We start from the raw sequence: 17,902 nt of genomic DNA, 5'->3' as shown, positions 1-17,902 counted from the left end.
TGTTTTGTAAACTGCTTTGTTTTGTCAAATCAAAATCACATGAGCGCTACAGAAACACCGCTAACCAAACAATTGTCTCTGGCTGGTGCGCACTTAAATTAAACGGGAACTACACACAAAATTCAACATTTCTTAGACTTTTCCCAGGCCTCGAAAAGTGGTTTCCTGATGTGGTGTAGCCCTTTACGCTCATACCCGTATACAGGTTGAAAATGGCATATTTGGGAACTGATAAACGCCTAACTTGGAACACAGTGGCTGTACAGTAACAAACTATACATGATGTCAATGGTTTGCTGCAGTTCTACACATAATCTGCAAACTGTTCACTTTCAATTGCTACCATGGTTATGCGTATGCTTTTCATATTTCTCCTGGAACAAACATTTCAATGTTAAAGGGTTTAGCGTTGTGGTGGACTTAGAACACCCTAAATACAAAATACACCAGATTTTATAATGCCCTACTATCATAGGGATTGGGGGTTACGGGTAAAATGAAATTTGTCTAGGGGTGGTTTGTGTTGAAAATTACGAAGACCATAGATACAGCAAGCCTGTTCTTCCTTTTCTCTTCTAGCCTCATGAAACCTAAATTCCCTATTGTTTATACCATGTTTATTACATAACTCAATGTAGGCTATTCAATGTTAGTTAGAAACTCTCATATGTTCAGATAATCAGTCTGATCCATTGCACTGTGGCCTAAATAATAATTTATTCTACTTACACTTCTTGATCTTATTTAAACTTTTTGAATAACACGTCCCTTAGATGAAAGCTTGAGTTCTTAGTTGAATAAAAACTAAAATAGCCTAGCCATAGCCCACCCTGGCAGCAGGCTTGTGCACAAACATAACATCTCCTTCCCGTCCAAGCCATTCATTATGCACATTGCATAAGGTAATTTCTCCCAGCCGGTCCAATGAAATCCTCATCCAATTAGCGATTGTCCATGTCTCCCAAAGCCTTTCTTAGAGACTTCTGCTGTTCAGCCCTCCACGATGACATCAGGCTCTCTCTTATAACCTTCTTTACGCTGCTGGCCCGAAATAATGAAGCTGCCATTTAATGAAGAATCAACATGTGAAACGAGCACATCTACTGAGGTGTGACAACAATCTGAACCATGATAAAATAGTCAACCATGACAGAGATGGCAGTGTTCATTTGGAACTCAGTACAGTAAATTAAAACCTGTACTGTACTACAGACGGTCAGAAGAATGTTATTGGAGAAGTAGGTACTTAATTTAGGATCTTCAGTCTTCATATGCATTAATTTGCTTATTGAATGTCTAATTCCTGCAAACTACTACATTCTTCAACTATGCTTGTATTGTCTATGGATTACCGTGTAATTGCTACTGGATTACTGTGTATTGTGCAATTTTACAGATTTAAAGTGATGATTTACTCCTCATGGCCCTTATTTTAGCAAGTTGTGGAATCTGGCTGGATTTTCTTATCTAGCCTACCATGCACAACAAATGAAACGTTGCAAAAATGCTGGCAATCCAGTAGTTGTCATCCCTTCAAGACACGTCTCTCAGCAAACTGTTTTCATAATTCATTTGACATATCCTTTGAGTGCTTCTACCTTAAAAATAGGTTACACCGTCACCACCACCTAGAGAGGCAGGCAGTCCCAAACCAAAATCTTCCTTAAATGATGAATTTTGCATGACGGTGTGCCTTCCAGCGACATTGGACTGCTCTGTTCTGGCTTGACTTCAAATTTCTAAATGGTGTTCCATGTACAGCTTGAAATACTGCTGGAAAATACAAGGCTACATCTCTTCTTCAGTTGTTCACGCCTAAATCTCTTGTCATTTGCCCTAATCAATGTGGACATGGTGATGTAGGTTAGTGATAAGACAGATGCCCATGAACCCTAAAGAACAGCATCTTATACACTGTTTGGCGCTTCCTACCATTGCAGCAGTCTCCTCAATCCTGAGTCTGTGCATGTGAGTGTCAGTTGGATGTTACATATGTCATTTAGGTGTGAGAATGAAACAATGGGGTCTTGGGAGGGAGGGGGTATGTTCAGTTGAATTTCACACGCTGCTCTTGCAACCGTCACTGCTTGGAGGCGGGACATTTTTTAAAACTGTGTGAGCTCTTGTTGGCATTTGGATGGTTCATAATGTGGCCCTTAATAGGGCTGGCACAATTACCATATAATAGTGTAACTGACGATTTATGGATGAAGTATATATATAATAAAATAAAATGACCGTCATAACCGTTTAATTATTATTATTATTGTTATTACAGTGCATTCGGAAAGTATTCAGTATTCAGATCCCTTGACTTTTAATAAAAAATGGAAATATCACATTTTATTGAAGTATTCAGACCCTTTGTTGCACCATTGGCAGCGATTACAGCCTCGAGTCTTCTAGGGTATGACTCTGCAAACTTGGCACACCTAAATGTAGGGAGTTTCTCCCGTTCTTCTCTGCAGATTCTCTCAAGCTCTGTCAGGTTGGATGGGAAGTGTCGTTCCACAGCTATTTAAAGGTCTCTCCAGAGATGCCTGATCGTGTTCAAGTCCGGGCTCGGGCTGGGTCACTCAAGGACATTCAGAGACTTGTCCCGAAGCCACTCCTGCTTTTTCTTGGGTGTGTCCTTAGGGTTGTTCTTCTGTTCGAGAGGTGAACATTTGTCCCAGTCTGAGGTCCTGAGTGCTCTGCAGCAGGTTTTCATGAAGGATCTCCCAGTCCCTGCCGCTGAAAAACATCCCCAAAGCATGATGCTACCACCACTGTGCTTCACCGTAGGTTTCCTTAAGACGTGACGCTTGGCATTCAGGCCAACGAGTTCAATCTTGGTTTCATCAGACCAGAGAATCTTGTTTCTCATGGTCTGAGTCATTTAGGTGAAACTGAAAGCGCGAACCACTGCTTTTAATCAGGGCAAGGTGTCTGGTAACATGTCCGAATATAAACAATGCAGCTATTCCCTCCGCAAGGCTATTAAACAAGCTAAGCGTCAGTACAGAGACAAAGTGGAATCTCAATTCAATGGCTCAGACACAAGAGGCATGTGGCAGGGTCTACAGTCAATCACGGACTACAAGAAGAAACCCAGCCCAGTCACGGACCAGGATGTCTTGCTCCCAGGCAGACTAAATAACTTTTTTGCCCGCTTTGAGGACAATACAGTGCCACTGACACGGCCTGCAACGAAAACATGCGGTCTCTCCTTCACTGCAGCCGAGGTGAGTAAGACATTTAAACGTGTTAACCCTCGCAGGGCTGCAGGCCCAGACGGCATCCCCAGCCGCGCCCTCAGAGCATGCGCAGACCAGCTGGCCGGTGTGTTTACGGACATATTCAATCAATCCCTATACCAGTCTGCTGTTCCCACATGCTTCAAGAGGGCCACCATTGTTCCTGTTCCCAAGAAAGCTAAGGTAACTGAGCTAAACGACTACCGCCCGTAGCACTCACTCCCGTCATCATGAAGTGCTTTGAGAGACTAGTCAAGGACCATATCACCTCCACCCTACCTGACACCCTAGACCCACTCCAATTTGCTTACCGCCCAAATAGGTCCACAGACGATGCAATCTCAACCACACTGCACACTGCCCTAACCCACCTGGACAAGAGGAATACCTATGTGAGAATGCTGTTCATCGACTACAGCTCGGCATTCAACACCATAGTACCCTCCAAGCTCGTCATCAAGCTCGAGACCCTGGGTCTCGACCCCGCCCTGTGCAACTGGGTACTGGACTTCCTGACGGGCCGCCCCAGGTGGTGAGGGTAGGCAACAACATCTCCTCCCCGCTGATCCTCAACACGGGGGGCCCCACAAGGGTGCGTTCTGAGCCCTCTCCTGTACTCCTTGTTCACCCACGACTGCGTGGCCACGCACGCCTCCAACTCAATCATCAAGTTTGCGGACGACACAACAGTGGTAGGCTTGATTACCAACAACGACGAGACGGCCTACAGGGAGGAGGTGAGGGCCCTCGGAGTGTGGTGTCAGGAAAATAACCTCACACTCAACGTCAACAAAACTAAGGAGATGATTGTGGACTTCAGGAAACAGCAGAGGGAACACCCTCCCTATCCACATCGATGGAACAGTAGTGGAGAGGGTAGCAAGTTTTAAGTTCCTCGGCATACACATCACAGACAAACTGAATTGGTCCACTCACACTGACAGCGTCGTGAAGAAGGCGCAGCAGCGCCTCTTCAACCTCAGGAGGCTGAAGAAATTCGGCTTGTCACCAAAAGCACTCACAAACTTCTACAGATGCACAATCGAGAGCATCCTGGCGGGCTGTATCACCGCCTGGTACGGCAACTGCTCCGCCCTCAACTGTAAGGCTCTCCAGAGGGTAGTGAGGTCTGCACAACGCATCACCGGGGGCAAACTACCTGCCCTCCAGGACACCTACACCACCCGATGTTACAGGAAGGCCATAAAGATCATCAAGGACATCAAACCACCCGAACCACTGCCTGTTCACCCCGCTATCATCCAGAAGGCGAGGTCAGTACAGGTGCATCAAAGCTGGGACCGAGAGACTGAAAAACAGCTTCTATCTCAAGGCCATCAGACTGTTAAACAGCCACCACTAACATTGAGTGGCTGCTGCCAACACACTGTCATTGACACTGACCCAACTCCAACCACTTTAATAATGGGAATTGATGGGAAATTATGTAAATATATCACTAGCCACTTTAAACAATGCTACCTTATATAATGTTACTTACCCTACATTATTCATCTCATATGCATACGTATATACTGTACTCTACATCATCGACTGCATCATTATGTAATACATGTATCACTAGCCACTTTAACTATGCCACTTTGTTTACTTTGTCTACATACTCATCTCATATGTATATACTGTACTCGATACCATCTACTGTATGCTGCTCTGTACCATCACTCATTCATATATCCTTATGTACATATTCCTTATCCCCTTACACTGTGTATAAGACAGTAGTTTTGGAATTGTTAGTTAGATTACTTGTTGGTTATCACTGCATTGTCGGAACTAGAAGCACAAGCATTTCGCTACACTCGCATTAACATCTGCTAACCATGTGTATGTGACAAATAAAATTTGATTTGATTTTGACTTGATTGATTTAGGTGCCTTTTGGCAAACTCCTTTTACTGAGGAGTGGCTTCCATCTGGCCACTCTACCATAAAGGCCTGATTGGTTTAGTGCTGCAGAGATGGTTGTCTTTCTGGAAGCTACTCTCTTCTCCACAGAGGAACTCTGGAGCTCTTTCAGAGTGACCATCGGGTTCTTGGTCACCTCCCTGACCAAGGCCCATCTCCCCGAATTGCTTAGTTTGGCTGGGTGGCCAGCTCTAGGAAGAGTCTTGGTGGTTCCAAAATGATGAAGGTCACTGTGTTCTTGGGGACCTTCAATGCTGCCAACATTTTTTTGGTGTCCTTCCCCAGATCTGTGCCTCAAAACAATCCTGTCTCGGAGCTTTACGGACTTGAGGTAGACCAATTATGATTTTTCAACGCCGATGCAGATACCGATTAATCTGACAATTTTTATATATTTGTAATAATGACAATTACAACAATACTGAATGAACACTTATTTTAACTTAATATAATACATAAATACATTCAATTTTAGTCTCAAATAAATAATGAAACATGTTCAATTTGGTTTAAATAATGGAAAAACAAAGTGTTGGAGAAGAAAGTAAAAGTGCAATATGTGCCGTGTAAAAAAGCTAACGTTTAAGTTCCTTGCTCAGAACATGAGAACATATGAAAGTTGGTGGTTCCTTTTAACATGAGTCTTCAATATTCCCAGTTAAGAAGTTTTAGATTGTAGTTATTATAGGACTATTTCTCTCTATACCATTTGTATTTCATATACCTTTGACTATTGGATGTTCTTATAGGCACTACGGTATTGCCAGCCTAATCTCGGGAGTTGATAGGCTTGAAGTCATAAACAGCGCAATGCTTGAAGCACAGCGAAGAGCTGCTGGCAAACGCAGGAAAGTGCTGTTTGAATGAATGCTTACGAGCCTGCTGCTGCCTACCACCGCTCAGTCAGACTGCTCTATCAAATATAAAATCATAGACTTAATTATAACATAATAACACACAGAAATACGAGCCTTAGGTCATAATATGGTCAAATCCGGAAACTATCATTTCGAAAACAAAACGTTTATTCTTTCAGTGAAATACGGAACCATTCCGTATTTTATCTAACGGGTGGCATCCATAAGTCTAAATATTGCTGTTACATTGCACAACCTTCAATGTTATGTCATAATTATGTACAATTCTGGCAAATTAATTACGGTCTTTGTTAGGAAGAAATGGTCTTCACACAGTTCGCAACGAGCCAGGCGGCCCAAACTGTTTGCATATACCCTGACTCTGCTTTCACAGAATGAGGAGTGACACAATTTCCTGCTCACATTAATTTAAATATGCAGGTTAAAAAAAATATATACTTGTGTATTGATTTTAAGAAAGGCATTGATGTTCATGGTTAGGTACACATTGGTACAACGACAGTGCCTTTTTCGCAAATGCGCTTGTTAAATCCTCACCCGTTTGGCGAAGTAGGCTGTGATTCGATGATAAATTAACAGGCACCGCATTGATCATATGCAGTGCAGGACAAGCTAGATAAACTAGTAATATCATCAACCATGTGGAGTTAACTAGTGTTTATGTTAAGATTGATTGTTTTTTATAAGATAAGTTTAATGCTAGCTAGCAACCTACCATGGCTCCTTGCTGCACTCCGTAACAGGTGGTCAGCCTGCCACTCAGTCTCCTCGTGGAGTGCAATGAAATCGGCCATAATCGGCGCCCAAAAATACCGACTGTTATGAGAACTTGAAATCGACTCTAACCACTAGGATACCCTGCCACCCCAGGATTAATCGGTCGACCTCTACTACAGACAGTTCATTTGACCTCATGGCTTGGATTTTGCTCTGATGCACTGTGCCTTTCCATGTCCAATCAATTGAATCTACCACAGGTGGACTCCGATCATGTGGTAGAAACATCTCAAGGATGATAAATGAAACAGGATGCACCTGAGCTCTATTTTGAGTCTCATAGTATCTGAATATTTATGTAAATAAGGTGTTTCTGTTATTTCTTTGTAATGAATTTGCAAACATTTCTAAAAACCTGTTTTTCACTTTGTCCTTCAAATCAAATGTTATTTGTCACATGCGTCGAATACAACATGTGTTGACCTTACTGTGAAATGCTTACTTACAAGCTCTTAACCACACTGCCAGGTCTCTGACCTCTTCCCTATAGACTGTTTCGTAGCTGTTGGTGATCAGGCCTGTTGTGTCGTCAGCAAACTTAATGATGGTGTTGGAGTTGTTTGGCCACGCAGCCTTGGGTGAACAGGGAGACCAGGAGGGGACTAAGTACACACCCCTGAGGGGCTCCGGCCGCAGTCCCAGCTCCCCAACCCCAGCGTCTCCAGCCGAGTCCCTGCCCCATCCCAACCCCTCAAGCCCCAGCTTCCCTGCAGCTTCAGCCCAGCTCCCCTCCCAGGTAGCTCGGCTCCCCAGCCCCAGCTCTCATCCAGCCCAGCTCCAGCTCCCGTTTCCACTCATAGTCCAAGCAGCTCAGCTCCACAGCTGAACAGGCCAGTGCCCCGGCTCGCACACTGCCAGAGGGCCTTCTCTCATCACTACTCTCTGGCCTACAAATCAGTGCATACCATTCAGGGCATTGCTCTTTTTTTAATCCAACAGCCTATGTGGAAAGAATTTGCTCCCAGCATTCCAAAGAGGACTGCAGTGAGATCATCCAGCGATCATGTGGTGTGGTATGATCTGCAAGCAGGCAGGCAACCAGTGTGGCAGGCAACCAGTGTGGCAGGCAACCAGTGTGGCAGGCAACTAGTGTGGCAGGCAACTAGTGTGACAGGCAGGCAGTGTAGTAGGTTAGTAGGCAGACAGTAAAGCAGACAGACAATGTAACAGTCTGCAAGACCGGGCCTCACCTACTCAGGTGGAAGCTGGCCTATGCATTCTCAGGCACAATATGGGATATTTTCTGCTGTTCAATCAATGGGCTGAAACACAGATTGTGGCTTTAAGGTGGGCCAGAATGCAGGGTTGCATAATTTACTGTTTGCTCAACATACAGTGAAGCTTTTTGTTTTGTTTGGAGAAACAATGCCACTAGATGATTGTCACGCTCTTGAGGGTTATCACCCAACAAGTGGTTTTCAATGCATATTAGTACTAATCTTTATCTTTGATGGACCTTGAGGTCACCATTATTCTTTGCATTTGAGAACCAAGCCCTATCAGTGGTTGTGTATGAACTGTTTTTCAAGACGGAAGGACAGAGTTAGGCTATTTCATGTAAATGTTTCTTTTAAAAAAGAAGACATGAAAGCAATTCAACTGCAATTGACCTTCAGTTTGATCTTAGTCATACTATTTTTGTCCGAAAGCTCAGACTGTAAGAAACACCAGTTGTTTATATTTCAAGTTTACACATCTAGGCCTATATGCCCATTTCAATGTTTTCCGCAACGTCCACAGGCCTACCTCACAGATCTCAGGCTTGTATGCATAGTGCTGTAAACGTACTGGGTAGTAATGACTAGACTGACTTGTGTACAGGTCTGCTGCACAGGTTGCTGTTATGATTCTGGACGGCCAGAACTATAAATAGCCCTACTATTTTGAAGTGTGCCCCAATTTGGAAGGGAGGGGAATGTGTAGCCCTGTGAATGCTATGCATTTGGGCAGTGTGAGGTGAGGAGGGAACACAGACAGGTCCCAGAGAACCCAACCCACCAACTCCGTTTACAAGGAAATATTTGCCAGCCTGAGCCATAAGAAGTTTATAGATTTCTGCTTTACTTCAATTACTTGGCCCAGAAAGATGAGGTTAAAAGTTTAATATTTCCCACTCACACTGTATTTAATGGAATGTAGGCCTATTCAAGAGAATGTGTTAGCAGTTTTCTACTTTCCTGAAGTTTAGGACCATATATATATATATATATATATATATATATATATATATATATATTTTACATTAAATTTGCTCAAGTATCGATTTTAAGATGTTCTGTTTACCCTATGTTAAGTTTAGCATTATGTTATGCATATCATAAGGGTGTTTGTAGTTGGGGGCATTTGTACATATTTTTTACCTAGAGGTTTGAGGTAGAGGTCGACCGATTAATTGGCATGGCCAATTAATTAGGGCCGATTTTCAAGTTTTCAAAACAATCGTCAATCTGCATTTTTGGATGCCGATTATTGCCGATTTATATTTGCATTCCACGAGTAAACTACGTGGCAGGCTGACCACCTGTTATGCGAGTGCAGCTTGGAGCCAAGGTAAGTTGCTAGCGAGCATTAAACTTATCGTATAAAAAACAATCAATCTTCACATAATCACTAGTTAACTACAGATGGTTGATGATATTACTAGGTTAACTTGTTCTGCGTTGCATATAATCAGTGCGGTGCCTGTTAACTTATCATCGAATCACAGCCTACTTAGCCAAACGGGGGATGATTTAACAAAAGCGCATTTGCAAAATAGCACAATCATTGAACCAAAAACATCAATGCCATTCTTAAAATCAATACACAGAAGTAAATATTTTAAAACCTGCATATCTAGTTCATGTTAGCAGGCAATATTAACTAGGGAAATTGTGTCACTTCTTTTGCGTTCATTGCACGCAGTGTCGGGATATATGCAACAGTTTGGGCGGCCTCGCTCGTTGCAAAATAATTTTACAGAATTGTACATAATTATGACATAACATTGAAGGTTGTGCAATATTTAGACTTAGGGTTGCCACCCGTTCGATAAAATACGTAACGGTTCCGTATTTCACTGAAAGAATAAACGTTTTGTTTTCAAAATTATAGTTTCCGGATTTAACCATATTAATGACCAACGGCTTGTATTTCTGTGTTTATTATAATTAAGTCTATGATTTGATAGAGCAGTCTGACTGAGCGAGTGGTGGTAAGCAGCAGCAGGCTCGTAAGCATTCATTCAAACTTTACTGCGTTTGCCAGCAGCTCTTAGCAATGCTTGTTCACAGTGCTGTTTATGACTTCAAGCCTATCAACTCCTGAGATTAGGCTGCCAATACTAAAGTGCCTATTAGAACATCCAATAGTCAAAGGTATATGAAATACAAATGGTATAGAGAGAAATAGTTGACTCGTCATAATTCCTATAATAACTACAACCTAAAACTTCTTAACTTGGAATATTGAACCACCAGCTTTCATATGTTCACATATTCTGAGCAAGAAACTTAAACGTTAGCTTTTTTACATGGCACATATTGCACTTTTACTTTCTTCTCCAACACAGTTTTTGCATTATTTAGACCAAATTTGGCGTGTTTCATTATTTATTTGAGACTAAATAGATTTTATTTATGTATTATATTCAGTTAAAATAGTGTTCATTGTTCATTCAGTATCGTTGTAATTGTCATTATTACAAATATATATATATATTTCGGCTGATTAATCGGTATCGGCTTCTATTGGTCCTCCAATAATCAATATTGGTATCGACGTTGTTCCATTCCTTCATTCAGTCCGTGTTAATGGAAGCAATGATGTTGACGACACCGTTTGTAAATCTGTGCTCGATTCAGAAGCTTGTTAACGAAGAGAGATTCCACTTTGCATGGAATCACAGCCACTGACTGACCAATCAGTTAATGTGGCGGCTCCTTTAACGCCCATCTCTGGTCCCAGCCTGGGCCTTAAAACCAGCAGTGACATGCAAAAGAGGAGATCTCTTCAGGGAAATGTTGGTTCAGTTTCAATTAGGCTTTACTTTAAATAGCCAGCGCTCTTGATGATCCCAAGCCTGCGCTTTGCCTCTGTGAATCACTGCAGGATATTATAGCTTTCCCCTCACAGTGTAAGCACACATGAAGTTCTTACTGTATTGTGCCAAGCAAACCAAGCCATCTCACCACCGACTGTCAATGTGTGGTTGAAATCTAGAACGTAAAGAATAAGCACATATGAACTTGTTACTGGACCATAATGACCAAGCAAAGCAAACAAGCCATCCCAGAGCCTGCCACAGTAGGGCTACTGCATAGTTCCTAAATTGCACATGAAGAATGAATCCCAATGAAATGCATGCGGTCAGCTCTCATCATAACGTCAAGGACCAAGTACAGTCTAGTAGCTACGTTGTTAGGTGCCCCTTTTCCACCGCATGTTAAGATGACATTGATTGTCACAACATAGTTGTGCCGTCACGTACAGTATAGACCTACTGTTGTTCTCTAGCTCTGTGTGACTAGACCGACAAAAAGACAACAGAAGGAGTTAACTGCAAGAGAAACATGAGCGTAGCCCGAGGAATAGACCTCAAACCTCTGACTGCACCCCTCCCTCCCTCCCTGGCATGGAGAAATGTTGACTTGAAATCTCACAAGCAGACAGAAGAAATTTGTCTTGTTGAATAAGAGCCCAGTGGAGAAGGAGAACCCCTTACTTTAATAGTTAAGGCTAAATGTTAGCATGCTCTCTCTCTCTCCGCTCTCACACGGCTGTAATAATTAAGCCTAGCTGTGATGAAGATGTCCATTGTTAATTAAGGCTCGGTTTGAAGTTACATTCTTCGTTCACGCAAGCTTGAGCAACAATCTCTCTAATTAGTACAGATGCGTACAGTACCAGTGGCACACGGTGCTCTAAAGTCCCCAGCCTTTCTAGTTGATCTATGCTTTGGGGCTAATTGCTCCGTTAAGGTCACAGTTATTCATATTTCACTATTCTGTTCAAGTGGAATGAGTCAAATCAAAGGCCCTTTTACCCCCCCCACACACACACAAAAAAGGAATGATTAAACAAAGGTATATGTTTTTTGTCAATTTCTCCAATTATGGCAAGTAACCCCCAAGGCACGTGTCATAAGAACACACTAGAATGTTCTGATTTTATTCATGGAGGAAAGCCCTTCCAGCCATATCTCACAGCAAAGAGTGTTTATCACACATACCTTTTGTGCCTCTCAGACCAGCTTTATGATGAGGGCTTTACTGTTAAGTGTCATAGGCGAGGGGCAAGAGATCAATGTGTTCTCAAGATCACCCGTACAGGACAGTATGAATTAACCTTGGCTCTTACGTAGGTGGGGCAACGCACACAGACCGGGACTGAGACACACATAGCAGTTCAAAGTGTGGTGCATACACACACACACACACACACACACACACACACACACACACACACACACACACACACACACACACACACACACACACACACACACACACACACACACACACACACACACACACACACACACACACACTAATTACAAGTGAGCCCATTCAGTGGTTCTATTGATCCAAGTGCCAAGCTCTTTATTGCAGATAAACTCATGAGGGGATCATTATTTGCATGTTAAAAACTTTGTTCATGCTGTGCTTTCTCAACAAATTGGAAACGATGACAGTTGCTCAGGACTTTTAATGTAATTTATGTCCAGTTAGCTTTTTCTATTTTGGGGATAATTAATATTTTATGATCAGGTTTGGCGGACTGTAATGCTGAAAATACACAGTTATTTAATTCTAAGGAACTTGGAGGAACTGTTGTAAGCTATAAATTCATTTTTTGGGCTACAACAATATTTGAATATAAATGTTTGCCAAGCTGAAGTTTGCTTGACTACTCAAGATGGCGATGATGAGGGTCCAAGAAAATGCTCTGTACTTTTTCACATCAGACCTTATCTCTGCTACCTCACCCTACCAAGCCTGTTTCTCTAGGTTTTTCTATTTAAGTCAGTATTTAAGAACCCCAGGAGAAGATTTTGCTGCATTCGTTTGTCAATCTTAGAGTGAGGCAGCATGATGAAAAAAGCTCATGGAATCTGCCCACTACTTTTCTGTTGAAGCTATTGGCAAGGGCCTCCGCAACCCAGTGGAACAGACATCTTTTTCAAGGAACTAAAACTGTTCAGTCAGTTCCACTCAGCATCAAGGCCTGGGCCTGCCTGGCTCTAGTTCTGATGAGAGTGGAAGGCAGAACTGGTGCTGAATGAAAATGCTGTGCTACTGTTTCCCCTGCTGATAAATTAACAGCAGATACCTACTAACAAAAGGAGGCCTCTCTCTCTCTGTTTCTGTCTCTGTCTCACTCTCACTTTCTTATGTAATCAGGCAGCTTGAAAATCCTGACAATTCCTGAAAATAGTCCAGTACATGGCATGGGACAGTCTAGGCTTACTGCAAATCCAAACATTGTAGGCCTGCCACACACACACTATACTATACATTTATTAAACATAAGAACCGCTTGTTGCAATTTTAACGAGGCTCTCTTGTTCAGATATCGGTAAGTGGACTGGAGGCAGGGCATGAAAGGGATAACGAATCCAGTTGTTTGTGTCGTCCGTTTCGGGAAAGTACCTGTGTAATTGCGCACCCAGCTCACTCAGGTGCTTCGCTATATCACATTTGACATTGTCCATAGGCTTGAGTTCATTTGCACACACAATAATCATACAATGATGGAAAGATCCTTGTGTTTTGTCCTTGTTAATACAGACAGAAAAAACTTCTTAATCATAGCCCCAATCATAGCCCCAGGAGAGTCCCTGTAATCTTAGATTCAGATCATTCAGGCTAGAAAAAACATCACCCAGATAGGCCAGTTGTCTGAGAAACTCGTCATCATGCAAACTGTCAGACAAGTGAAAATAGCTTGTCTCTCAATTCCAAAAAACATGTCAATACTTTGCCCCTTGATGACCAGCGCACTTCTGTATGTTGTAAAAGCGTTACATGGTCGCTGCCCATATCATTGCATAATGCAGAAAATAAACGAGAGTTCAAGGGTCTTTCTTTAACAAAGTGTACCATTTTCACTGTGGTGTCCAAAACGTCATTCAAGCTGTCAGGCATTCCCTTGGCAGCAACAGCCTCTCGGTGGATGCTGCAGTGTACCCAAATGGTGTCGGGAGCAACTGCTTGCATGTGCGTTACCACTCCACTATGTCTCCCTGTCATGTCTTGTGTGCCATCAGTACAGATATCAACACATCTTGACCACCAAAGTCCATTTGATGTCACAAATCTGTCCAGTACTTTAAACATATCCTCATGTCCTGGTTTCCAGTGGTTTGCAGAAGAGGATGCCTTCCTTCTTGCTTCGAGCAATCCCGTATCCGGGAGCGTAATCATAGCCTCAAGCTCATTACCATAACGAAACGTTAACTATTCATGACAATCGCAAATGAAATGAAATAAATATATTGGCTCACAAGCTTAGCCTTTTGTTAACAACACTGTCATCTCAGATTTTCAAAATATGCTTTTCAACCATAGCTGCACACGCATTTGTGTAAGAGTATTGATAGCTAGCATAGCATTAAGCCTAGCATTCAGCAGGCAACATTTTCACAAAAACAAGAAAAGCATTCAAATAAAATCATTTACCTTTGAAGAACTTCGGATGTTTTCAATGAGGAGACTCAGTTAGATAGCAAATGTTCAGTTTTTCCAAAAAGATTATTTGTGTAGGAGAAATCGCTCCGTTTTGTTCATCACGTTTGGCTAAGAAAAAACCCAGAAAATTCAGTCATTACAACGCCAAACTTTTTTCAAAATTAACTCCATAATATCGACAGAAACATGGCAAACGTTGTTTAGAATCAATCCTCAAGGTGTTTTTCACATATTTATTCGATGATAAATCATTCGTGGCAGTTTGGTTTCTCCTCTGAACCAAATGCATGCAGCTGGAGATTACGCAATAATTTCGATGGAGGACACCAAGCGGACACCTGGTAAATGTAGTCTCTTATGGTCAATCTTCCAATGATATACCTACAAATACGTCACGATGCTGCAGACACCTTGGGGAAACGACAGAAAGTGTAGGCTCATTCCTGGCGCATTCACAGCCATATAAGGAGACATTGGAACACAGCGCATTCAAAATCTGGCGCACTTCCTGTATGAAATTTCATCTTGGTTTCGCCTGTAGCATTCTGTGGCACTCACAGACAATATCTTTGCAGTTTCTGCCCCCAGAGTTTCAAGAGGTTTTAATTGATCCGCCATAAAACTAACGGACATATACCAGGAGCTGTGCCAGGCCCGCCACGTCTGTAACACATATAATTCACTAGTTTGTATGCGAAGCAGTAATTGTTTCAAAACATGTCCTGCCATGTCACTGATGCGTCGTGAAACCGTGTTGTTTGATGAAGGCATTTTATGTATATTTTTTGGCCTTTCCCCCCAGCATTGTCGCCTCCATATCCGCGGCAGCAGGAAGAATTACATTTAAGCTTGTCTGTCCTTGCCACTCGGTAACTCACCATATAAGACGCTTCTAGCCCCTTCTTATTAATGGTATCTGTTGCATTTATACATGTCTTACTACTCGAACATCGTTCCATATTCTCGCTCAAAAAACTCCCGTGGCTTATTTTTCAAATTGTCATGTTTCGTTTCTAAATGACTGAGGAAGAGTGAAGGTTTCCCGCAAGAGAGTAACGATTAATGTGATTGGATGTTAATTATTTGACTAGACTACCTGTATTAGACGTTGTGTTGTCATTTTGCTGAACACTAGATGGTTGAATTTCATTTTGGCAGTGAAATGAGGCTACTCAGGCGAGGGGGAAAAAAAGTGTATAGCCCCATAGGAAAATATAAATGTACTGTTTGAAAATGTGAGCTTTTTTTCTCTTCTTTTTCTCAATCACATTTTTATGTGTCAAGAACTGCGGTTCTACTGGGTTTTTCGCGCTGAACAGTATTCTGTGTTTATCAAGAATGGCCCACCATCTAAAGGTCATCTAGCCAACTTGACACAACTGTGGGAAGCAATGGAGTTAACACGGGCCGGCATCACTGTGGAACGCTTTCAATACGTTGTAGTCCATACCCCCCAACGAATTGATGAGGCTGTTCTTAGGGTTGTTCAACTCAATATTAGGAAGGTGTTCCTAATGTATTTTCCAACCAGTGTATACGTCCAAACTTGCAAAAATCTATGGTTCTGGTCTAACTGTACATGTATGAAAAAGTATTCTAAGGTAACTGTGGTTTGAGTTGGGGGGGAGAACTCCCAAAAAGGGCATTCAGCTTCATTCAGTGAGAAACTGTGCTAGGCCTAAGCCTGCAGATAACTGTGTCATGTATAGGGCATGTTTTTCAGGGGAAATGTTTACAAGTATTTGTAGATGTAGGCTATCAAGAGGTTAATAGGATACGGACTTTAAGATGTTCAAATAGACCAAAGGTCCAACTTGTTGTTGAACTTTCTCCTGTCTTGACCCAGGTATTGGACGAGGCTTTAGCTACATGTCAACACTCACAGGAAGCACCAGCAAAGTATTGGCTTAAGGGCTTGGAATAACAGCATCATTGTGTCAGTCGCTATTTCTGTTTCTTATAAGTTGTTTTAAATGTGATCATTCCAACCCAGATGAAAAAGGTAAAAGTTGGTGCAAATCAGATCATGTAGTATGTTGTCGCAACCACCTTCTGAGAATCCCGGTCAGTCAGTGGGTTAACTGCCTGTTCAGGGGCAGAACGACAGATTTGTACCTTGTCAGCTCGGGGATTCGAACTTGCAACCTTTCGGTTACTAGTCCAACGCTCTAACCACTAGGCTACCCTGCCGCCCCATTAGATTAGAAAAGCAACATAAAAGCTTTTTTGAGTGAGGAAGTTCGCTGTAGGTGTAATTTCTATCCACACACCACATGAGTACAGTAGTTTCAACTTTTAACTTTTGAACAATCATAACATAGCCTTTAACTAAGACCTGGGTTGTTTGCTGCTAGAAGCTGTTTACTGTTTATGCTAGTGTTTACTGACCTGTAGAAAGAACTATGTGGGTTTCCATTAGAGATCGACCGATTAGGACCAAAAAAGCCGATACCATTAATCGGACATTATATTTTTTTGTAATAATAACAATTACAACAATACTGAATTAACACTTATTTTAACTTAATATAATACATCAATAAAATCAATTTAGCCTCAAGTAAATAATAAAACATGTTCAATTTGGTTTAAATAATGCAAAAACAAAGTGTTGGAGAAGAAAGTAAAAGTGCAATATGTGCTATGTAAGAAAGCTAACGTTTCCGTTCCTTGCTCAGAACATGAAACATATGAAAGCAGGGTGGTTCCTTTTAACATGAGGCTTCAATATTTCAGGTAAGAAGTTTTAGGTTGTAGTTATTATAGGAATTATAGGACTATTTCCCACTATACCATTTGTATTTCATTAACCTTTGACTATTGGATGTTCTTATAGGCACTTTAGTATTGCCAGTCTAACAGTATAGCTTCCGTCCCTCTCCTCGCCCCTCCCTGGGCTCGAACCAGGAACACAACGACAACAGCCACCCTCGAAGCAGTGTTACCTATGCAGAGCAAGGGAAACAACCACTGCAAGGCTCAGAGCGAGTGACGTTTGAAACGCTATTGGCGTGCGCTAACTAGCTAGCCATTTCACTTCGGTTACACCGGCCTCCTCTCGGGAGTTGATAGGCTTGAAGTCATAAACGGCGCAATGCTTGATGCACAACGAAGAGCTGCTGGCAAAACGCCCGAAAGTGCTGTTTGAATGAATGTTTACACGCCTGCTTCTGCCTACCACCGCTCAGTCAGATACTTGTATGCTTGTATGCTTAGTCAGATTATACGCAATGCAGGACACGCTAGATAATATCTAGTCATATCATCAACCATGTGTAGCGATTATGATTGATTATTTTTTAGAAGATAAGTTTAATGCAAGCTAGCAACTTACCCTAGTTTACTGCATTTGCGTAACAGGCAGTCTCCTTTATGGAGTGCAACGAGAGAGAGGCAGGTTGTTATTGTGTTGGAC

The 17,902-nt window shown here is 42.1% G+C and overlaps 1 protein-coding gene across 3 annotated transcripts in view; it reads left to right on the top strand.

The window, feature by feature from the left end:
• Window positions 1–17,902, top strand: part of LOC118364064 (growth factor receptor-bound protein 10-like) — a 90,743-nt gene that overhangs the window by 4,249 nt on the left and 68,592 nt on the right. The window lies entirely within an intron of this gene.

Source organism: Oncorhynchus keta, chromosome 31 (genome assembly GCF_023373465.1).
Source record: "Oncorhynchus keta strain PuntledgeMale-10-30-2019 chromosome 31, Oket_V2, whole genome shotgun sequence".
In the NCBI taxonomy this organism is placed as follows: Eukaryota; Metazoa; Chordata; class Actinopteri; order Salmoniformes; family Salmonidae; genus Oncorhynchus; species Oncorhynchus keta.
Note: the sequence above shows the minus strand (reverse complement) of the source record. Positions and strands in the feature narration are given on the sequence as shown.